This window comes from Cannabis sativa, chromosome X (assembly GCF_029168945.1).
Source record: "Cannabis sativa cultivar Pink pepper isolate KNU-18-1 chromosome X, ASM2916894v1, whole genome shotgun sequence".
In the NCBI taxonomy this organism is placed as follows: domain Eukaryota; kingdom Viridiplantae; phylum Streptophyta; class Magnoliopsida; order Rosales; family Cannabaceae; genus Cannabis; species Cannabis sativa.
Window position 1 is genome coordinate 43,682,652 of NC_083610.1, and position 24,144 is coordinate 43,706,795.

Sequence of the window (24,144 nt, forward strand, 5' to 3'; positions counted from 1 at the left end):
AGATCGGGAGATAAAACGGCTCAGGGCAGCAACCTTTCCGGTTAGGCTCTGCACGTCTTTATGCTTCTTGGGGGACGGCATGCTCAGGAGAGCTTGGATTTTTTCTGGGTTTGCCTCAATCCCCCTTTGGCTGACGATGAAGCCCAGGAACTTTCCTGATTTGACCCCAAAGGTGCATTTCTTTGGGTTGAGCTTCATGCCGTATCTCCGGACTACCTCAAAACACTCTTCTAAGTCACCCGCATGGCTATTGCATGCTTTTGACTTGACGAGCATATCGTCCACGTACACTTCCATGTTTTGCCCTAAGAGGCCTTTGAACATCTGGTTGACCATTCTTTGGTAGGTCGCTACGGCGTTCTTCAGTCCGAAAGGCATGACCAGGTAGCAGTATACCCCCTTATCGGTCCTGAAGCTAGTGCATTCTTGGTCCGCCGTGTGCATCTTTATTTGGTTGTATCCGGCGTAGGCGTCCATGAAGGACAGTAGTTTGAATCTGGAAGTGGCATCTACCATGTGGTCGATCCTGGGCAGCGGGAAGCAGTCCTTCGGACAAGCTTTGTTTAGATCGGTGAAATCTATTCGAACTCGCCAAGTTCCGTTCGGCTTGGGCACCAGGACCGGATTGGCTAGGCATTCCGGGTAGTATACGTCGCGGATCATGCTGTTTGTCAAAAGCTTGTCCACCTCTTTCTCTAGGGCCCCGACCTTTACTGAATCGAGGGTGCGTCGCTTTTGTTGGACTGGCGGCATGTCCGGGTTGACGTTGAGGATGTGGGTGATGACATGGGGACTTATGCCGGTCATGTCCTCTTGGCGCCATGCAAAAATGTCGATGGCGCCCTTCAGTGTTTTTATTATTTTGTCTTTTTCCTCCGGATTTAGGCTCTTTCCCAGCCGGAGTACTTTAGTGGAGTGAAGGTCGCACACTGATACTTCCTCGACATCCTCCATTGGTTTTACAATTTTTTCGGACCCCACTCGGGGATCCAACTCATCTTCTTCAGCCATTTCTGGCTTAATGGTTTCCCGGACCATCAGTACGGGCAGGTGGGCTGCAACGTTGTAACATTGCCTTGCCTCCCCCTGATTTCCTCTCACCGTCCCTATTCCAGCTTCCTGGGTAGGGAACTTTAAGCACAGGTGCCGAATGGATGTGACTGCGCCAAAATCTACCAGGGCCGGTCGTCCGAGGATCGCGTTGTAAGCGGTCAGGCAGTCCACCACCACGAAAGTGCAGTATTTGAACGTGCTTTGGGGGGTGTCCGGGCACAAGGTGACGGGAAGTCTCACTTTTTCCATTGGGATAAGCGTCGTTCCGTTAAACCCTGTGAGTTGGGAACCACTGGGTGAGAGGTCTTGGTCCGTCAGGCCTATTGCAGTGAAGGCCTCCTTAAAAAGTAGATTCACAGAACTTCCGTTGTCAATCAAGACTCGGGCCACCACTTTATTGGCGATGGGGGTCTCGATGACCAACGGGTCATGGTGGGGAAAGTGCACCGTCTTGGCATCTTCTTCCGTGAACATGATGGGTTGATCCATCAGCTGGGGCCTTTGAGCCGGGAGTTGAGTAACCTCCCAAACCTCATTGTGTTTTACGGCCCCCGCATACCGCTTCAATTCTTTGTGGGTGGTTCCTCCAATATGGGGTCCTCCTGAGATCATGGCCACTCTCCCATTGGGTCTGGGTGGCAGACCGGGGATGTGCTGGGCATCTCCGACGGGAGCAACTGGAGCCAATACTCCTGCTGCACCCCCTGGTTCTCCCTGCGGTACAACCCATGTCGCCTGACCCGAATTAAGGTGAGGCAGCCGATTCTTGATCCACTCATAGAGGTGCCCCAATCGGATCAGGTTTTTGATCTCATCCTTGAGATTTTTGCATTCATTGGTGTTGTGCCCAATGTCGTTGTGGTACTCGCATCTTTTGTTGGGGTCCCTCTGGGAGCTATCCATGTACAAGGGAGGTGGTCTCCGGTAGTGCGTATTTTGCCTAGTAGCAAAGTACCCACGCTCTTGGGAGTCTGTCAGCTCCGTGTACTGGGTGTACTGTGGAGTGTACCCCCTCTTTTGGCGTTTTTCCTCCGTCCGGGTGTTGCCTTTGGAGGATCGTTTACTCCTCGAGCCCTGGGAAGGACCTGCCAGGCTGGCGGTTGGAGCGGAGTGCGAGGGAGCTTGTCCACTTATCCCTGAGGGATTTCCAAAATGGGACGATGCGGGGGCCAAGGCCTGGCCCTGACTGTATTCGGGAGTGGCAGAGAACTGTATGTCGCTCATTGGTGGAGCCGTGATCGGGACAGTACCCGATGGCGGGGCTCCGGGCATATACCCTGCTATCCCGGTGGGATAGTATCCTCCATAGGCCACTATTTGGGCCTCTTCAAGGTTGATATACTTTTGGACTCTTTTCTGGAAGTCCTGAAGGCTTGCAGCTCCTTCCTGTTGTAGTTCGTTCCAGAATGGAGTCCCTGTACGGATGCGTGCCTGGAGAAGGGCAGGTTGTTGTCCGTCATCAACTTTCTTGGTCTTCGAGGCTTCCTCTCGGAACCTCTTTATATAGTTTTTCAAGGTCTCTGTGGGCAGCTGCTTGATATTAGTCAAGGCGCTGACCTCCAGGTTGACCTTTCTTGCGGCGACAAACTGTCTCCGGAAGTTGGTCTGTAACTTATTCCAACAGCCCACGGATCCTGGTTCCAGCTTCTTGAACCATTCCTCCACGGACCCGCTTAGTGTAAGCGGGAAGCACAGACACTTTGCGTCATTGGTGACTCTCATGACCGTCATGACACGGTTAAACCGCGACAAGTGGTCGCTTGGATCGGAGTTCCCGGTATAAGCTGCCATTTCGGGCATCTTAAAGTTCTTGGGGAGCTTTGCTTCCAGGATGTGCTTAGCACATGGCTCCCGGTCCTCACAGTCTGAGTCGGAGTCATCCCCTTTCTGTCTCCGGGAGACTCGGGCGATATCTTTTCGGAGTATGGCGAGTTCCGCCATGATTCCTTCATTTAACGTTCCCGTGGAGACCGCGGGACCGTATTTCTTTTGGTCAAGGTGATCCCGGAGGTCACCTTGATTCCCATTGATTTGATTTCTCAAATCAACGGGAGGACATCTCTGTCCTCTTCTTCCTCTACCTCCGGGCTCCTGGTGCACGGAAACGCTTTTTCGGTCCTCTCGATCCTGAGGGCCAAGACTCCCTTTTTGGAGTTTGCCCCTCTGCGGACCTTTCCCTTTCGGGAAATCTGAGCGGACCTTTCGCGGATCCTGCGCCTTTTTCTTTCTCCCAGGGGTAGAGGTAGGATTTTTCTTTTAGTTCCCTTCCGCGGGATACCTTATGGGGCTAGGTTCCCTAGACTTTTGCTGTTGGGTACTAGGCGAGGATTCTTCTGGTTCCTTGCCAAGTCCAGCAGTCATTGCCTTGGGATGCACGTGGATGCCAACCGCCTCCATGGCTTTTTGCATGGCTAGCATTGCCTCTTGCATTTTTTGGTTTTGTGCTTTTTGGGCTGCGATCTCAGCTTCATGATCGACAGCCTTTTGTCTTAGAAGCACCAACTCTGAGTAGCTACCTTCATCGTAGGCATACTCATCGAGGTTTCCCTCGTAATCATCATCAGGAATTCCTTCTTCTTCCTCGGAGCCCTCAGCTGCTCTTGAGGCAACGTCTTCCTCATTTGGATCTTGAGCATCTTCTAGAGGGCGAGGTTGACAAGTGCTTCTAGTCTCCACCATTGTTGGGATGTAAAGTATACTTGCGGAAGCTTTCTTCAGCTCTCAATAAAAGCACCAAAATGTTGACCGAGGTTTTCGGCAACCAATAAAATAATATAGGATTAGAGAACTGTAAGAAATTAAGAGAATGATTTTTACGTGGTTGGGGCGTTAATGAGCCTTAGTCCACGAGTATGTGTATTTATGAGTGTATTAAATACATAGAATGTTCTTGGTGAGTATTTACTCTTCTTGCACTTATGCAATCCAAAATTCTCGACCCCCTTTAATGAACTTTGAGGGGGTATTTATAGTGTTTTTGGTGGGGTGATTCCCAGGATTATTGTACATGTATCTCTGTAAATATCCATAAAGTTGGGTATTCCCAATGAATATACCATGGGTAATGCATGGTCAAATCCCTAGGTGCTGTAGGGCTTTTATGTGGAATGTCCTTATTGTCTTTTGACTGACGTGACTCTTCGCAGTGTAGCCGTCAATAGACTTAAATGATCATTACTTCGCAGGTGCAGATTGGGGGTTGTGCCGTCAGACTTTATTGCGTGTAGCAGTCCCAACACGTTTCCTCCCATGCGGCATTAAATGCGAAATGACTGCTCAGGGGGAGCCTGACACCTCGCGGAGATGCTTTGATGTTACTTAGGCTTCCGGGAGCATAGGGGGCTCCGTATGCCTTCTCCGGGAGGCACGTCCCAGACAGTGGCGGATCCAGAATTTAAAGTGAGGGGGGGCGTAAATAAATTTAAAAAGAAAATATTAAGTGTAGTTAGTGGGGTTTGAACCTTTACCCTCTAACCTATTTACCAACTACCTTAACCATTACACCAAGGTTACTATTATATCTATAAATATCATCTTTTAATAAAAATATATGTTGTAACTAATTAAAATACATATACATTTTTTTCTCGATTTTTTTTTCAGGGGGGGCGACTGCCCCCCCTCGCTACAATGTGGGTCCGCCCCTGGTCCCAGATGCTGCCTTCTTTCATAAAGACTTAGCAAATAATTCAAGTATTAAGATGTTTTGATCCACGTGTTCCTGTCCGGTTGGTCCACGTATATTGGGCCAAATCAAGGGCAACAGACATAAAAATGCATTCTGAATTCTAAAATAACAGCATACATAATTATTTAAATATCTATAAATAATTTTCTATAATTAAATCATAATTAACTGCTAATTTCCAAATTAAACTAAGTGGTCTTTACATATATATAATAACAACAAATAAAAATAAAAACATATAGCTTGCTAATAAAATTATATGTCATGTCAATAAAAGTACAATGGAAAATAAAACTTAAATATTATTTAAAAAAAATAATATACTGTATAATATAGATATACCATAATCTTTAAGTAATTTACTTCTAATTCTAAAAAAATATGAAAAATAAATTATTGATTTTTTTATATGGCAAAAAATAATATAAATAATAAATAGTGTAAAAAGATCATTTTTTACAAATTTTAAAATGATAACATTTAGTTACATAATACTATGATTTTAGATCATTTCTATAATTTTCAATAGAAAAATGACAGTATTTTGGAATTTTTACACAACATACTGAAATTTTTAATTTTTTTCTTTTTTACTTTGGGGTAATTTTTTTTTTTTCAAAAATACTGCATACTATGTTAAGTGTTATTGTTGTTCCACATTTATTTTTAAGTATTATACTGTTGTTTTTTAATTATTCTATTTTGTTATTTTATAGTTGTTTTATAAAAAAAACAGTATTTTTGTAAAAAATAAAATTGTAAACTTTTACTAAAAATTTACTATTTGTTATAAAAACCCGAAGTATTTTTGTAAATAAAATACATTCTAATAAAAAAGGGATTATTTCACAAAAACATAAAAACAACAAAAAAATTACATAAACACGGTTTCACAGAATTTTAAACATTTTTACGATTTTTTTTTTATTTACAGAAAATACGGTATTTTTTATGTTGTAATCTTGTTAATTTGTTGTTGATTTTTTGTTATCTATATGTTATTTTTTGTTGTTATTTTGATGTTATTTTTATGTTACTTTTATGTAGTTTTCTTGTTGATTTTATGTTGTTTTCGTGTTATTTTTTGGAAAACCGTAAAAATATAAAAATACATTTTTTGAACGTAAAAATGTAAATATTTTAAAAAAAATAGTGCCTTATGTAATTATTCTAATAAAAAAGGGAAACTTACAAAAATATTGGAATTTGAGGTAACTTTTACAAAAATACTGTCACACGGAAAAATTTATAAAAATACTGTGTTTTTATAAAACACCAGTAGAACACAAAACAGAACAACTCAAAACACCAGTAGAACAACTAAAAAACACCAGTAGAACACCAGTGAAAACTTAACACAGTATACTGCAGTATGAAACTTATAAAAAACACAGTAAAAAAGTAAAAAATACCACTTGACAGTATTTTTGTAAAAAAAATTACAAAAGTTAGTATACCGTGTAAATTTCCCAAAAAATAGCATAAACATTGGGCCCCATTATCCAACGAGACAAGAATGGACCATCCTCATGGCCCAGTCAATTTTCCCGCTGGAGGGTATTTTGGGAAGTTCAAGTCTCACATAAATACAACCTTGTTGGTTCTAACCCTAATTTTCTGGTTCGTCTTCTTCTTCTTCTTCTTCATTTTTTAATTAATTAATTATTATCTTTTATTATTTTTTTTCTGGTTTTGTTTTGGGGCCCGATGATGGAAAAACTCAAATCACAATGAGCGGTAGCGTGGTTCTTGTTTTCACCAGCTTTAACTCGCCATTGCCACCATCTTTGGTAGCTACTGCTACTACTGCTGCTACTACTACTACTACTACTTCTTCTTCTTCTTCTTCTTCTTCTTCTTCATACATACATACATACAATATATATACACACACACACATACATGTTTATTAAAGGTGGTTAGGTAGTGGCGTGTTATGGCTTCTGAAGAACACCCATTAGCTTCTTCCGCAGATGATTCTTCTCAAGTTATGTGATCTGAGGGCTTTTTTATTATATTTTTAGTTCACATTTTATAATTGCTTTATAATGTTGTTTGATTTTTTTTTTCTTTTGCAATTGCTTATTTTGAACCATTTTATAGTGTCTAGAGTGAGATGATGATGAATGCAGTGGGCTCTGAGCAGTTGGTTGATGGACATGCAGCCCAGGAAGCTTCATCTGAATCCACTCTTAATCTTAAAGCGAGTGTGGAGCTTCTGTTCATTTTCAGGTCGTTTTCTTCGTTGTATTGTTTACTGATCTTTTAGCTGAGTTCTTACTATTGCTATTTAGCTTGTGTGATAATGATGTTGCCCTGTGATGGAAAAACTCAATTTTGGAAACAAATTCTCTCTGGGTTTTCATCTTTGTCCTTTACATCTTTGCTACCTCATTCTTATTACCATTATCATTACCACTATCCATATCTCTTTCTTTCTTTCTTTTCTACTCTCTCTCCCCCGCTTCTAAGAGGTGTGTGAAGATGTAGATGGGTTTTGATGAAAAATCTGTGGTTAATATTGTTAATGATCCAATATAGCTATGAGATCTGAGGGCTTTCTAATAGTAATACATTTGTTTCATGCATGTCTAATTGAAATTAATACGTGATTAGTAAGTAACAATATTATATGTAAAGCTGATCTTACTGTTCTTTTTTCTTTCAATGCTTTGTGGGTTTCTACAAATGATAGCTTTCCTTTGCCCTGTGATGGAAAAACTCAATTTTGTAAACAATTCCATGGCTTTTCATTATATGCCTCCACATCTTTTTTGCCTCGTATCTTTGTCATCATCATCATCATCATCATCATCATCCTCTTCTTCTTCCAATCTCACTCACTCTCTCTCTCTCTCTCTCTCTCTCTCTCTCTCTCTCTTACGAGGTTATTGAAGGTGTGGATTGGCCTTGACGAAAAGTCATTGGTTATATTGTTAATGATCGTTTTTAGCTATGAGATCTGAGGGCACTCTAACTACACTTATGTTTTTTAATGACAGAGAAAAGTCATTCCCTTTCTTTTTTCGTGTTTAGTTTCTGTTGATTTTTTGTTTTGTTTTACAATGAGTTATACATTTCCTCAATTAATTTTTGTGTCCTATTTACATTTTTCTTACTTCACATATTCTTGTTAACGATTCATAAATATATGATGATAGATGTTTTCTAGGCTGTATTTATATCAATTGAAGGTTTGAAGTGATAAAATGTCTAGTAATTCTATCTGGTTTTTCAAGTTTTAATAGAAGGATTGTAATTTCATTAGCCCAATGATGTAAACATTGGTGGTTTCTAATAGTTCCATGATTTTTCATCACAAACCTATAAAGATGATCTTTTTTCCATTCCATTTCATTTCATTTTATGCTCTCTCTCTCTCTCTCTCTCTCTCTCTCTCTCTCTGTAGGTTGATGAAGATGCAATCTGGTTTGAATGAGTAAGTTATATGCTTGTGTGTAAAAAATCTCTGATTTTGATTTGACTTTGACCAGTTGTTTATCCAAAAGATCTGAGGGCTATTTCCCAAATGACTAATATAGTAGGTCTGTTTTGCTTTATTTTTTTTTAATTCCTTTACCTAATGTGATCCATCTCAGTTTCTGTCTGTTGATGAGAACTGTTATTTATTTATTGATAGTGCATTGATTTCTTGTTTGAGTCTTCATCTTTCCTGTTCCCACCATCCTCGATGTACTCACCATCTTCATAAATCCAATTTTATTGCTGCCAAAACATTATGAGCATTATGGCACCCTATCTAATATTTTTAAACTGAAATTGGTCCTAGTGCTCATTAGACATTCTTAAGCATTACACAATATTTTTCTGTTAATAGTCTGATTTTCTTGTGTTAGTTGTAGTGGTAATGATCTGCGTTTGCTGTTGGTGGTGATGAATGCTGACGATGGTGGTTGTAGCGTGGCGGTGTTCAATACTTGAAGATGTAGTTGGTTCTTAGTGCATTTCAAATATTGATCTCTAAAAGCATTTATCTGTTTAAAATGTTGTCCTTATATTTTATTGTGTTACTTTTTTAGTGTAGTTTACAAGTAATTTCTTCCTTTGTTTTCTGCCCTGTGATGGAAAAACTTATTGTTGGAAACAATTCCTTGGCTTTTCATCATCTGCTTCTACATCTTTTTTGCCAGATTCTCTCATCATCATCATCATCAACAACAACAACAACTTCTCTTCTCTTTTCTTCTTCTTCTTCTTTTTATCTCTCTCTCTCTCTCTCTCTCTCTCTCTCTCTCTCTCGGTTATTGAAGATGTAGTTAGCCTTGATGAAAAGTCAATGGCTTTATTGTTAATGAACTTTTATAGCTATGAGATCTGAGGGCTTTGTATTTTATATTTAATATTGTAATTAGCCATGTTTTGATTCTGTTTGTTTTGTTTCAGACTGAGTTATTAGTTTAAATAATTAATCTTTTTGTGTCATTGTTTTTTTGTTACATATTTTGTTGAAGAGTCCTATTATGATAAATTTTTACTGGATATATAACAAAGACACAAGTGAACAGTATTTTCTAATCAAAGACTAGTAATTGGCCAGAAGTTATTTGTCTCTTGCTCTTTTTGTAATTACAAGATTGTAATTTCATCAGCCCAATGATGAAAATATTAGTAGTTTCAAATCAAATAATTTCATGATTTTTCATCATTAACCTTTCCATCATTACTTGGTGACAAGTTCTGTTTTTTTTTTTTTTCTTTGCATTCTCTCTCTCTCTCTCTCTCTCTCTCTCTCTCTCTAGTGGTTGTTGATGATGCAAACTGGTTTTAATGAAAATCACGGTTATATGCTTGAAAATTCAAAAAAATCTCTGCTTTAAAATGACTTTGAAAAGTTGTTTTTAAGAGAACTGAGGGCTGTATCACTATCTAGTATCTGTTCAGGGATTTTTCTTCTTAAACTTTTTCAAATATTTATATAATATCCATTATATTTTTCATACGTTTATTTGTTTCTGCCAATGATGAGAATCTTCTTTTTGTAATGAGACATGCATTGATTTCTTTTTGAGCTCCCATCTTTTCTGCTCGAGCATTGCTTTAGGCACTAATGTTGTCTGGCACCACCACCGCCTTGCAATTAGATAGCGATATTCCATTAAAGCATTAAATTTTATGGGGTTCTATGCTTAATTGCACCAATAGCATATGACACGTTGGAAGGTATCAAGTAACTTGAACCAGCTTGTAGAGAATTCTTGCTTTCATCTTTTTTGCTTCCTAAGTTGTGACCTTTTTTTGGCTGATGATGACAGTTTTATGCATGAGACATCAGTTTGGTTTTATCTCTCTGCTTCCACCAAAGCCGACATTCATTACAAGCCGTTGTTCCTTTTCTATTTTGATTGATTTCAAGCACACTCATAACATTTATCCTCTCTTATTATTGTTGTTGTTAACCTTTTAAAGAACAATGTAGAGAAGCTGATTCGAGTGCTCTTTATGGTGGTTTTAGTGAATGTTGATGGCGTAGTGGTAATGAACTTAACCCGTTCTGAATGATTTGATTAGATTATTATGCAGAGTTAGTGCTTTATTTTCTAACATCTACTCTCATTGGTGTTTTTTTGCGCAAGAATTCCATTCTTTCCCAGTAACCTTTTTGATAATGTGAACCTTGGTTGTTAATATTATCTTCTGTTTATCTTGTGTAACTTAGCTTATGTACTTGTTTAGTCTACAATTTTGTAATTTTTTGCATTACTATTAAGGTAGATAAAGCTACGATTTCTTTGTGTAATTATTTTCTTTGTTATTTCTTTTTTATTTCCAGAGTTTTCGAAGTAATTTTGTTTGTATATATTTTCATAATTTAGAAATGGTAAAAAATATTTTATGGTCAATTAATATAGTATATATATTTTATTGAGGAAAAGAGTTTATTAATATTTTTATCTCTATTGATCAAACTTTGTTTCTGCTTGATAATGAGATGTTTGGACATCTTAGTATGCTTTCACCATATTCGGCTTCTTTGAGGTCAAATTATTATATTTATTATGAATGTTGCATTTATACTATGATGATGCATATGATGTTCTACCCTTGCTGTGGATAGTGGCCTACGTTCATGAAAATGTTGACTTGAATCTACGTATATAGCTATAAAATTTAGAGATTGACAAGAACTTGGGACTTTATTTGTTGAGATACTTGTGAATGTGGTTTTATAGGTTTGCCCTGTGATGGGAAAACTCTATTGTGGGAAACAGTTTCATAGTTTTTCATTATGAGCCTTATTACATCTGTCCTTCTCTCTCTCTCTCTCTATATATATATATATTTATCTATCTATCTATCTATCTATCTATCCTCCCTTTTTAGGGCACTTCATGGTGTCCTACAGCAATGCTCTTATGTCTATATATATATTTCTCTCTCTCTCTTGTTGGGTGGGTTGAACGGTTGTAGTAAGGCTGATTTGAAAATTCTTGTGTTATACTGTTTTTGACCAGATTAATTAGCTATGAGATCTGAGGGCTTTCCTTAGGCTGATTATATTTACTCATTGTAATATTCAAGTTTGTTTTTCCATTTTATTTTATAATTATGTTTTGGTTGTCTCACTAGCTGATCAGTATGTTTACTCTGCAGTATGTTTTGTTGTGCATTCATTTTATTGTGAGTTTAATCTGCTTGCATTGTATTCTTGTTTATATGTGGTTGTCTTTGTTGACTTCCTTGCTTGCTATATTAGCTGCCAATTTATATATATAATATTTTCAATTCCTGATGATGACATTTTTATTTTCTCTGCCGTAAGCCACAGAACACTTTATTATATTGTTCTTGTTGCTTATGTTGGTCTTGAATGATGTTGATGTGCATTGTAAAATTTAAATGATTACTGCATTGTAAAGTGGTTGCAGCGAATATCGGTTGGTGGTTGTAATGGAGATGAGGGATATCAAGTGAAAACTTTTGTAGTAACAATCAAACTTCAATATAAATTACATGTTAGATTTTAATTAAACGACTTACTGAATTACAGCTGAGTTGTTTTAAAGAACCACACTAGAAAAGTTAAACATTATTTTATTGAATTTTGCCCTTCAGCTGTGGATGATCCATCTTCTTAGTTGCATCCACGCTGATGTAACTACGATGAAGCATCATTCCCAACTAAAAGCATTCATTAACTTTTATTTTTTCTAATGTTAGTCTTTTGTGGTTGAGAGGATGGCCTGCATTAATTTATTTTTTAAAAAATATATTTTGTGGTTTATATTGTCGGTGTTGTTGTTGTTGATTTTTATTGGTTTTGTTTATTCATGGTATTTCTAGGTTTCTGAGGTTATGTTTATATTTTTGAGATGGTTTTATTTTTTATTGTTTCATTTTTATTGGTTGGATGTGTGTTTATCTATGCAATATATTTTGCTTTGGAAAATAATAATATGTTATCATGTTTTTTTTCGCACTTACATGTTTTTTGGCCCTATTTTGGAATGGAAAATTTCATTTTGGGAAGCAGTTACGTCGTATTGCATTGTAAGCCTTGTTACATCTGTAACTCTCTAAATATGAATATGTTGGTCCCAACATTGTTACTGTAGTGGTTTTACTTTATATATGTTGTTGAACTAATCTCAATCTGTGTATAGAGCTATAGTAAGTGGGAGGTGGTTTTAAATATACGTTCATGATATTTTTCTGATTAAACTTTCCACCTATTGTGGTATTTTTTAACGTTGGAAACATCTTGATGTGTTTCTTTTTTTAATGAAATTCATTAAAAAAAGGCTTCGATATTTTTATGATAAAAGTTTCCCCCCATCTTGGTATTTTTTAACGTTGGAAACATCTGGATGTGTTTCTTTTTTAACGAAATTCATGAAAAATGGCTTTGTTTTTTCTTGGTAAAGATCGAGTTCGTCAAATAAGATGATTCATTGTTAAGAAAAGTTGTTTTTTTTTGGTTTCATTTGCTTTATATGTATTTTGCCCTGTGATGTATAAATTCATTTTGGGAAGCAGTTTCAGGTTTTGCATAATGAGCTTTGTTACTTCTGTCCCCTCCCTCTCTCCCTCTCTCTCTCTCTCTCTCTCTCTCTCTCTCTCTCATTTTGATAGCCACATTTAACAGCACTCCCATCCGGTTTTGCCTATTAGCATTCCTCATATCCATATACATATATATATTTATTATCTCTCTCTCTCTGGGTGGCTGGATGGTATAGCAAGGCTCGTAATGAAAAATTCCCATATTCTGTTTTAATGACCATATTAGCTATGAGATCTGAGGGCGTTAGTTGATGGATGATATACGTTCTTTAATGTTAAGAGTTACCCTATCAATTTCTTTTGTGTGTTCCTACCATCATTGATTCTCACTGTAGGTTGCTGCTTCATTGATGATATGCATCTTAAGGTGTAGCATTGACTTGGGTGGTGGTTGTAGTGTATTGGTGTTAAGCCATTAGGATTTTTGGAACTCCATGGATTGATTGTGTAAACTCCATTTGAGGGATTCCTCAACAAGTTGTGTATAGCTTGGTTAAGAAGTAAAAGGTGTTTTAAGTAATTCCACTGTTTTTTTATCACGTTCGAGACATCTTGATACATTACCTTTCTTTTAAAAAGTCAGGTTTCTAAGATGGCTTGAAAAGTTTTTTCCTAAAAGATTTGAAGGCTGCATATAGTTTATAATATTGTTTGTGTTTTTTGCCTTGTGATGGAAAAACTCTCTGTGGGAAACTGTTTCATGGTTTTGCATCATGAGTCTTTTATACATGTCCTCTCTCTCTCTCTCTCTCTCTCTCTCTCTCTCTCTCTCTCTCTCTCTCTCTCTCTTTGTAAGAATGCTTCGAATGGCTTCTCTACTCTAAAAGCATCTCCAATGGACATATATATATTTCTCTCTCTCTCTCTCTCTCTCTCTCATAGGGTGGTTGGACAGTGTAGGAAGGCTCTTTATGAAAATTTTCATGTTTTACTGTTGATGACCTGATTAGCTATGAGATCTGAGGGCTTTGTTGATGATCATATACTCATTTGAATGGTCATGATTTATTTTTCTTGACAATATTCTTTTGTTGTATGACACTAGTTAATCAGATGTGTTACAGAAGAACTTGATTTGAATTATATTCTTTTTTATAGGATCTAGAAGCTTCTTAACTGTAGCTTTCGCTTTTGTATTTGTCAGCTACTTTGCAGGAGTTAATTGGTGTGCATTTCGGGTCATGTTAATATTAGCTGCTCAAATGTTTGTCAAATCCTTTTCTTTTTTAAACCTTGACATTTTGTTGCAATCAGCTATATTTACTGCTCCCACCATTATCATCATAAGCCACCAGTGCCCCATTTGTTTGATGTTTTGGTACATACTAATGTGTATGTCATCACCCTCATTACTGTTGTTGGTAATGACTAATGATGATGATCTCCATCTTCAGGTGGTTTTATTGTATACCTAGCACTGGTGATAAGCATCAAGTTGATGTGGTGGAAGATTTTTGCAATAAGATCTGTAGGGCCTTTACATTTTAAAGATTATCTATAGGGCCTCTAACACTAAACTCATTTGGAGACAAAATGGTTTTAATTAAAAATTGATGGTTAATTTTTTATGCTAGTCTATAATATAGTTAATAGTTATTGATTCATATGAGCCATAAGAGCTATGAGCTATCTTTGTTAGTTATATATTAAAACCATTGCCCGATGATGAGGAATTTTTTACCTTATTGATGTGTGCATTGGTTCCTTTTTAGCCTCCATCTTTTCTGCTCCCACCATCTTTGGTACACACCATCTCTAAAAGGTGCTTTTGCCGCAAATATCCCTTATTATTATTACTATTATTATTATTATTATTATTATTATTATGTGGTGGTGGTGGTGGTGACGACGACGATGATTATGATGATTCTTGTGTCTATTGGATGTGGTGAATGCCAATAATGGTGGTTGAAGTAGTGGTGTTTAAACCTTGAAGATGTGATTGGTTTTCCATGTACATGATATCTCTAGTTCTTCTCTGAGGGCATATTTATGTATTGCGATGGTTTCTTTTATATATTTATGGGACTTTTTTATGGAGTCAAATTTCATTACTACTGTTTTTTAGTACAGTACATGTTTTTTTGCCCTGTCATGGAAAATTTCATTTGAGATGCTTATTTCTTTGTTTTGCATTGTAACCGTTTACATCTGTAACACTCTCTCTCTCTCCACATAATATTTAAACCATTGTAAGTGCTCTTGTGGCTTTGAATGAAAATTCTTTGGTATAACTGTTTACTGGTATTACTGGTATGCTATACTCTTCTTATGATGTAAAAGTTGTTTGCATTTTGCTCCACTAAAATATCAAGCATAGGCAATGGCAACACTTTATTTTTGTGAACTGAAAATAGCTACTCTGTGATGGGTTTTTTTTTTTTTAATATTCTAGTCAGCTTCTTGTAAATTTGTAATCTCAGCTTATCCAATTAGCTACGAGATCTGAGGGCTCTCTTTGATTTGGCAAATATTCATATTTGTTTGTAGATGTTATTTTATAATGATACTACCTGTTAAACACATCGGTTATTGAAGTCTGTAATTGGCATATTTCTAATGGCTTTAGTATTTATTGTCTTAGTTACATCAAAGTAGGTAAATGCCTGTCATGGTTTTAAATTTGATTATGTAAATGCCTGATGATGACATTTTGTTTCAATGAGTTTGTGTATTTGATATTCCATCTTTCTGCTCCTGCTATTGCAGATATTCACCATATTCCACCAGACGTCCTGTGTATGATGTTTGCGTACATATGTGTGCGGATATCATTACTCATCAATGTTATTATTTTTATTGTTGTTGTTGTTGTTGTTGTGTTTGTTTTTCTTCTTCTTCTTCTTCTTCTTCTTCTTCTTCTTTTTCATAAGATGGATGCTGTGAATGAATGTCTGTGGTGGTGGTTGTAGTGGTTTGGTGTAGAGTCATCTGGAAGATGTGATTGAAAATAAATGAGATCTGAGGGCTCTGATATTGTTTTCTTTTTTGGTGTTTTTTCTTTTAGTTCCCTCATGTTATTGTAAACTAACCCATAAAATAACCAGTTTATTCTATTTTGGCTTTCTTTCCATGTTTCGTATTTTCATTTTTTTCTTCTGTTTTGAACATCTCTTGACTTCTCTGAATTTCAACTTTCTATTTCTTACAAAATTGTGTTGTATATGCTAGTTGTTTTGGGAATATGGTTAACTTTGCTTATGATATGTTGGCACCATAGAGTTGACTTATATTTTTTTTGGGTTAGTAAAAGTTTGTTTGTGCTTTATGATGGGAACTCCTTTAATGCTTTGATGTCATTTTGAGCCTTCATCTTTTCTGATCCCAGAAATGTCTGTTCACACCAGCATGCAGTGTTTATCACAGTAAAACATCTATAAATTAAGAACTTTGTTACTTTGCAGGGTACTTTATTCATCATTTGACTCAAACTTTTATGTGCCTGATGATGACATTGTGTTGCAATGAGTTTTAATTTGGATCGTCCATCTTTCTGCCATCATTGATATTCACCATACGCCTCCAATTGTTGGGAAGCAGTTTTGTGGTAATGCATTAGCCTTATTACATCTGCGACTCTCTCTCTCTAAATATTTATATGTTGGTCTCAACATTGTTACTATATAATATATAGAGGTTTTCCTCTATATATTGTACTAAACATCTTGATGTGTTTCTTTAAATGAAAATACATAATTACTTAAACTAAACCTTTTTATTTTAAAGATCTGAGTTTTTCTCATTATATGTTTTTTGCCCTGTGATGGAAAAACTCATTTTGGGAAAAGCAGTTTCATGGTTTTTCATAATGAGCTTTGGTAATTCTGCCCCCTCTCTTTCCCTCTCTCTAGTTGTGATAGCTACATTTTAGAGCACTCACAACATTTTCTCTGCTCTTATTTCATATATATACAAAAATAATTATTTCTCTCTCATATGGTGGATGGATGGTACAGCAAGGCTCATAAATTAATGAAAAATTCCCATGTCATTCTGTTTTAATGACATGATTAGCAATGAGATCTGAGGGCTTTAGTAGATGAATAATATATTCTTTGATATTAGTGTTACCCCCTTATTTTATTTTGTATTCTTTTTTTGGTTGCCTCACCAGTTAATCAAAGGTGATATTCTAGAAACCTAAGCTTTGAGTACCTTTTTTGAGGACATCTAATGATTATCATTCTTATTATTTGCTAGAATTTTTCAACTTCAGCTTGGCTTCTGCCCGCTCATTGTTTCTTTGATCCACATTTTGACGATTTTATTTTAGTGAATTTAATTAATTGTGTTGCATTCTTCTTTATATTTGGTTGTGCTTTTGTTCTGCTACTACCATCATTGATGCTCACTGTAAGCTAGCAATACCATGTAGTTTATTGTTGCTGCTGCTGCTACTGCTGTTGTTGATAATCTGCAGCTTACAGTTGTACCGGTGTCAGTGTTGGTTGTTATTGTGGTATCGGTGTTGAGTTGTTTCGGTTGAAATAAACTCAATAAGTATATAGCTTAAGAAGTGGAAGTTTTTTTATCACCTTTGATGTTAAAGGTTGAAACATCTTTGATACGGTACGTTTCTTTTGGGCTGCATATAGTTGATGATATTGTTTCTGTTTTTTGCCCTGTGATGGAAAAACTCACTGTGGGAAACAGTTTCATGGTTTTGCATCATGAGTCTTGTTGCATCTGTCCTCTCTCTCTTTCTCTTTCTCTCTCTCTTTCTCTAAGGTGCTGTTTAGCAGTGTACCCATATAAATATATATATATATATTCTCTCTCTCTCTCTCTCTCTCTCACAGAGGGTGGCTGGACAATGTAGCAAGGCTCATAATGAAATTTTTCATGTTTTACTGTTAATGACCTTATTAGCTATGAGATCTGAGGGCTGTGTTGAATGATAATATAATCTTTTTTATGTTTTAAGATTTATTTTCCATGTTATTTTACCATGTTCTTTTGTTGTCTCACACTAGTCAATCAGATGTGTTATTGAAGAACTTGAGTTGAATAATATTCATAGTTTCTACAATTTTGTTAACAGTAGCTTTTGGTTTTGTATTTGATTGTTGAAGTTAATTGGTTTGCATTCCAGCTTATATGGACTGCCCAAATATTTGTCAAATGCTTTTTTTTACCTCACATCTTGCTGCAATCAGCCATATTTACTGCTCCCACCATCATCAGTATCACCATATGCCACCAGTGCCCCATCTATGTGATGTTTTGGTACATATTTATGTGTATATATCTCTAGCCTCATTGCTTTTGTTGGTAATGATGATGATCTCCATCTTCAGGTTGTTGTGGTAAGCATCTAGATATTGTAGTGGGAGATTTAACACTATACTCCTTTGGAGACAAACTGGTTTTAATGAAATTCATGTTTATCTTTATATGCTTGTGTATAAGATAGTCAATATTTGATGTTCTTTCTCATCATTTTTCTTAAAATATTTTTGTGATTGTTGTTATTTCATTTAAATTTGTTGTTATTTTTGTGGTTGCCTGATGATGAGAACCTTTTTATTGTATTGATGTGTGCATTGATTTCATTTTAGCCTCCATCTTTTCTGCTCCCACCATCTTTGGTACACACCGCCATCTCTAAAAGGTACTTTGTGTAAATATCCCTGATTATTATTATTATTATTTTCTCATGTGGTGGAGGTGGTGGCGGTGACAATGATGATGATGCTGATGATGATTCTTGTGTCTGTTGGATGTGGTGAATGCCAATGATGGTGGTTGAAGTGGTGGTGTTTAAACCTTGAAGATGTGATTGGTTTTCAATGTACATGATGATATCTCTAGTTCTTCTTCTCTGAGGGCATATTTATGTGTTGGGATAGTTCTTTTATATAGCTATGGGGTATTTATACTAAGTCAAATTTCATTACATGTTTTACATAGTCAAATTTCATTACATGTTTTACATGTTTTTTAGTACATTATTGCTAAAGGTTTTACTCTTTTGGATATTAAAGTCTTATATTTTGTTTTACAATGCTCTTTTACTGTGACAAGTATCTATTTGTTAGATTGTATAATCACATTCTTCTCAAGAAGTTGTTTATTATAGACGGTTTCAATGTCCAATGAATTTTTTTTAGGCAAAAAGTTGGATACATATCTGAACTTGCCTGTAATTGTCGTATGAGATTGTTTCTAATTACCTGTATGTTATTTTCTTCTCTTATAATGAAATTGTTGGATGGATTTTGCTTCATTCAAATTGTTTCTAATTACTTGCATGTTATTCTTCTCTCTTATAATGAAATCATTGGATGCATTTTGCTTCATTCAAATCAAGCATGGGCAATGACAACACTGTATATTTTGTGAAGATTTTATTTAATATAAGTAGACAAAATATAGCTATTCCGTGGTGGGCTTTATATTTAATATCCTGGTTAGTTATTCCTTGTTGCTAACATCATAGAAGGATGTAATAGCTGCTTTTTTTAGGTTTGCTTTTGGGAGAGTATGAGAGTTTAGTTGGGAGCAAGAGTGTGATGGGAATTAATCTATCAAAATTGGAAATAAGCAATTAAGGAGAAAGCGGAGAACAAGTTGAGGAAAATTGTGTTTGTATTCATGTAATAACCTGGAGTTTCGAGAGCTTGGACCCTCCTTACAAGAGAAGATTTCTTACTCAATAACTAGCGACCCCCCAAAGTAAAATAAATCTCTTATTTATACTTAGCCCCTAGGACTTAAGGTGTACCCCTGCATTACCCAAACAATGCCCAAATAACAGAATTAGAGAGTTGTATCCACTACATCATCCTCAATGTCAGATTTCCTGTGCGTTCTAGCATACACATATGTTAAGTGAGGTCTATCAGAGTGTTCTGTATTTCTCTTCAAGGAAGTAGTCATCCTTGTGAGTTGTACATTGGCCGTTTATCAATAAGAAGCTAAGCCAGTAAGGCTGTTTCCTCCTGTTGATGTAGGTATCTCAAAAGAGCACTGAATGACGAAAATTGGGTGTTATTTTCTTATGTTGGCTCCATCTTCAGTACATTTTATTATTACTGTATGTGAGGTAGGGGGTTAGCGATTTTCCATAATAATTGTAAATGAAAATATGTAGGATTTGATTTATGTACCAATAGCGTTATCACACTTTGTGGTGGTACTAGACGCCACGGTTCCCCTTTTGAATATCTATGTTTGCTTTTGGTGTTGGTTATAGTGGCGGTGTTTAAACCCTGAAGATTTGATCGGCTTTTAAAAGAATTTTCAATATCCTTGAAATTTTTAACTATAATCTCTGAGGGCATCGCATGTACATGTTAAAGATGTTTCCTGCATCTAGTTTTTCCCCTGTGATGATTAAAACTCACGTGAAGCAGTTCATGGTATTTCACGAGCCTTGTTACATTTATTATTCTCTCTGTCTCTCTTGGCAATATCTTTTCCGTGCTGTAAGGCACCTTATCTTATGACATGTCATATCGTTATTGATATAATTTATTCATATTCGCATAATCTCTCTGTGTCACTCTACTGTTTCTCGTAGGGTGGCTAGATGGTGTAAGAAGGCCCGTTGTGAAAATTCTCATGTTGTACTGTTGATGAGATTAACTATGAGATCTGAGGGCTCTGTCTACCAAATAATAATGTTTGTTTCTAGATATTATGTTATAGTGATAGTACCTGTTAATTACATCTGTTATTGAAGACCTTAAGTGGCATATTGCTAATGACATTTAGTATTGATTGTCTTAGTTGCATCAAAGTAGGTTTTGGTTTTCTACCCTTAATGCCTGATGATGACATATTGTTGCAATGAGTTTGTATATTTGATCTTCCATCTTTCCGCTCCTACTATTGCGGATATTCACCATATGCCACCAGATGTTTTGTGTGTGATGGTTGCGTACATATGTGTGCGGATATCATTACTCATCATTGTTATTATTATTATTATTATTGTTGTTGTTGCTGTTGGTGTTGTTGTTGTTGTTGTTGTTCTTCTTCTTCTTCTTTTTGTTATGGTGGATGCGGTGAATATCTGTGGTGGTGGTTGTAGTGGTTTGATGTTGAGTCATCTGGAAGATGTGATTGAAAATTTTGCAAATGAGATCTGAGGGCTCTGATATTGTTGTTTTCCTTTTCGATTTAATTTTATTTTGCCTTTCTTTCTTTGTGTCATATTTTAATTTCTACATCTGTTTTTAACTTCTCTCAACTTGTGTGTGTTTCAATTTTATATTTCTTACAAAATTGTTTTGTATATGCTAGGTTTTTTCGGAATATGGTTAACTTTGCTTGTGATATGTTGGCACCATTGAGTTGACTTTTGTTGTTTTTGGGTTAGTAAAAGTTTGTTTGTGCCTTATGATGGGAACTCCTTTAAAGCATTGATTTTGAGCCTCCATCTTTTCTGCTCCCAGAATTGTCGGTTCACTCCAGCATGCAGTGTTTGTTACAGTAAAACCTTTATAAATTAAGAACATTATGGCCTGACAACTTGACAAAAGTATAATTTGACCGAGGCTATTAAGTTATCAAGGCTATTTTGTATAGTTTTTTGTGTTGTAATGGTGTTGATGATGATGATGATGATTATTATTATTATTTACTGTTGTTGGTGGTGGTTAATGCCGACGATGATGGTTGAAGTGGTGGTATGTATACGTTGAAGATGTGATTGGTTTATAATGAGTCATGATATTTCAAGGTTTCTGAGGGCTTATCTATCTTTAAAGAGGTTTTTTTTTTTATTTATCTTTTGTCAAAATGAAGATTGGAGGATGTGTTTATGTACGCGATATTTGCTTTAAAAAATTATGATTATATTAATTTGATGTTGTTGGTACTTCGCCCTATGATGGAATTTCATCTTGGGAAATGGTATTACATTTTAAGCCTTGTTACATCTGTAACTCTCTCTCTCTCTCTAACTATAAATATGTATTACTCTATAGAGGTTTTACTGTATAATATAATTCTCTCTCTCTCTCTCTCTACTAAGTGAAAGTTTATTACACAAGCCACTGTGAGTGCTGTTAAGGCTTACAAATGAAATTCTCATGTAATCCTGTTGATGACCAGTTTGGCTTTGAGATCTGAGGGCTTTGATTTTCTTATCTGTTACACTTTTGGATATTACGGTCTATCAACTCTTAATAGCTAGAAGTTCTTATTGGATTGTGTCGTGAAATTTTTATTGTTTGTATTTCTTGTGAAAAATGGTGTACTATTAATTTGCTTTCCTGGTCCCCAAGTGTAAGGGTTAGGCATGTATTCTAGTTATAAAGCCAAATTTAGTTATGACATGACAATTAGTTAAAAGATTTAAGTTTCTTTATAACTTGGTCCTCTAAATTTTTCTTCCAGTGGCAATTTATTATTATGATTATCTCTTTCATCTGTTGAGTGGGAGAAAAAATTGAGAAATGCTGAAAAGATGTAAGCTGGCTTGAAATTGCTAAATGGCCTCTTATTACAGGTATGTGATTCGCTTGTCTTACAGTGACAATAACTGATGCATTTTCAGTATTTTGCTTTATGCAAATATCATTAAACAGACTATGGCAACATCTGTCTATTAGTTAAAGCCTAAATTTTTATGAAATTAATTTTATGTTCTGCCCAATGATGAAGATTATTTGTTTATTTATTTATTGATTTGTGCATTGTTTTCATTTTGAGCTTCCATCTCTTTCTGCTCCCATCATCTTCGGTATATTTTATCATTCTCATTTTTGTGCACACATAATATGCACTAAAGTGTTGTTTTTGTTTTTGTTGTTGTTGTTGATAATGTTTAGCGCTTTGATGTTCTATCTTTTGCGGTTGTGGTGGTGGAAGTGGCAGTGTATAAAACCTTTGAGATGTGTTTGGCTTTTAATGAAATATCACTGTTCTGGAAGATTTGAACTATAATCTCTTAGGGTATGTACATGTTTTGATGCTTTCATAGAGAGTTTTACTAGATCAGGAGACTTAAAATTTAAGATGTTTTTAATATGGTTTATTAGGTTTCAATAGCTTCTCTCGCAACTTTCATAATGAAAATTCTCACGTTATACTGTTAATCACTAAACTAGCTATGAGATCTGAGGGTTAAGGTAAGCATATAGTTTTATTATTAGCAACTAGAAGTTACTTTGCAGGGTACATTATTTGTTATTTTTCTCAAACTTTTTAATGCCTGGTGATGACATTTTGTTGCAATGAGTTTTAATTTGGATCTTCCATGTTTCTGCTCCCACCATCATCGATGTTCACCATACCCCTTCAATTATGGTACATATCATTACTCATTCTCATTCTTATTACTGTTCCTATTCATATTATTATGGTCGTTGCTGTTGCTGCAGCTGGTGGTAATCTCCATCTGAAGGTGGTTGAGGTGAATGTCTGTGGTGGTGGTTGTAGTGGTATGGGTGTTAAACCATCTGGAAGATGTGATTGAAAATTTTGCAAAAAGATCTGAGGGATCCCATATTGTAAACTAGCCCATGAACTACCAATCAATGGATTTTACTCCTTGTTGCAATATTCATTCATATTTACTTTTTGTTTGATTATTGAACTTCTCTGAATTTTATTAATAGTTGCTTTTTTATAGATTTGATTTTTGTATGTATAGCTTAGTAAATTGTTGGTACTTGTGAATTTCATTTTTGTTTTTCATTTTATTACTAAATTATATTTAATCTTTTGTATTATAAAGTAGTACTTTTTTCAAAAAAGTTAAAATTTGGTTTGTGCCTTATGATGGGAACTTCTTTGTTGCATTAATTTTATTTTGAGCCTCCATCTTTTCTGCTCCCACAACTGTTGGTACGCACCATCATCTACAAAAAAGAACAGAGTGTTTGTAATTGCTTTACAACCTCTATAAATTAAGGTTGTGTTTGGTTGGAGGTAATGAAATGGAATGGAATGAAAATGAATCAAATTTTCTTCCATTGGTTGCATTGGAATTCCATTCTAAAATGGAAGGCAAGACCAGTTTGTTGGTGATGATGATGATGATGATGACTTGTGTTTGCTGTTAGTGGTGGTGATGGCTGACAGTGGTGGTTGAAGTGGTGGTGTTTAAACCTTGAAGGTGTGATTGGTTCTTAATGAAATTTCTCGCATTGATATCTGAGGGCATTTGTGGTTCTTAAACATTGAATCGTCTCTTACCTTACTTCCAAAAATATATATATATATATATATATATATTATTTTTGGGTTATAAACTGATATGATGTCAAAATGAAGAATTATGTGCTTTTGCCCGGTGATGGAAAACTCATTTCGTGAATCAGTCTCAAGGTTTTAGAAACCTTGTTACATGTGATGTGATATCCTCTCATTCTAGATGTATGTATATGTGTATGTATGTATGTATTTCCCTCTCTCTCTCTCCAGGTAAT

The 24,144-nt window shown here is 35.7% G+C and overlaps 1 long non-coding RNA gene and 1 other non-coding gene across 2 annotated transcripts; both read left to right on the forward strand.

The window, feature by feature from the left end:
* Window positions 1–4,706: 4,706 nt before the first annotated feature.
* On the forward strand, window positions 4,707–18,857 carry LOC133032789 (uncharacterized). The gene is made up of 2 exons (XR_009685392.1): window positions 4,707–6,973; window positions 8,151–18,857. It is a non-coding gene; the product is annotated as an uncharacterized LOC133032789 (long non-coding RNA).
* Window positions 6,857–6,928, forward strand: LOC115703435 (small nucleolar RNA snoR118). The gene has a single exon (XR_004009200.1). It is a non-coding gene; the product is annotated as a small nucleolar RNA snoR118 (small nucleolar RNA).
* Window positions 18,858–24,144: the final 5,287 nt, after the last annotated feature.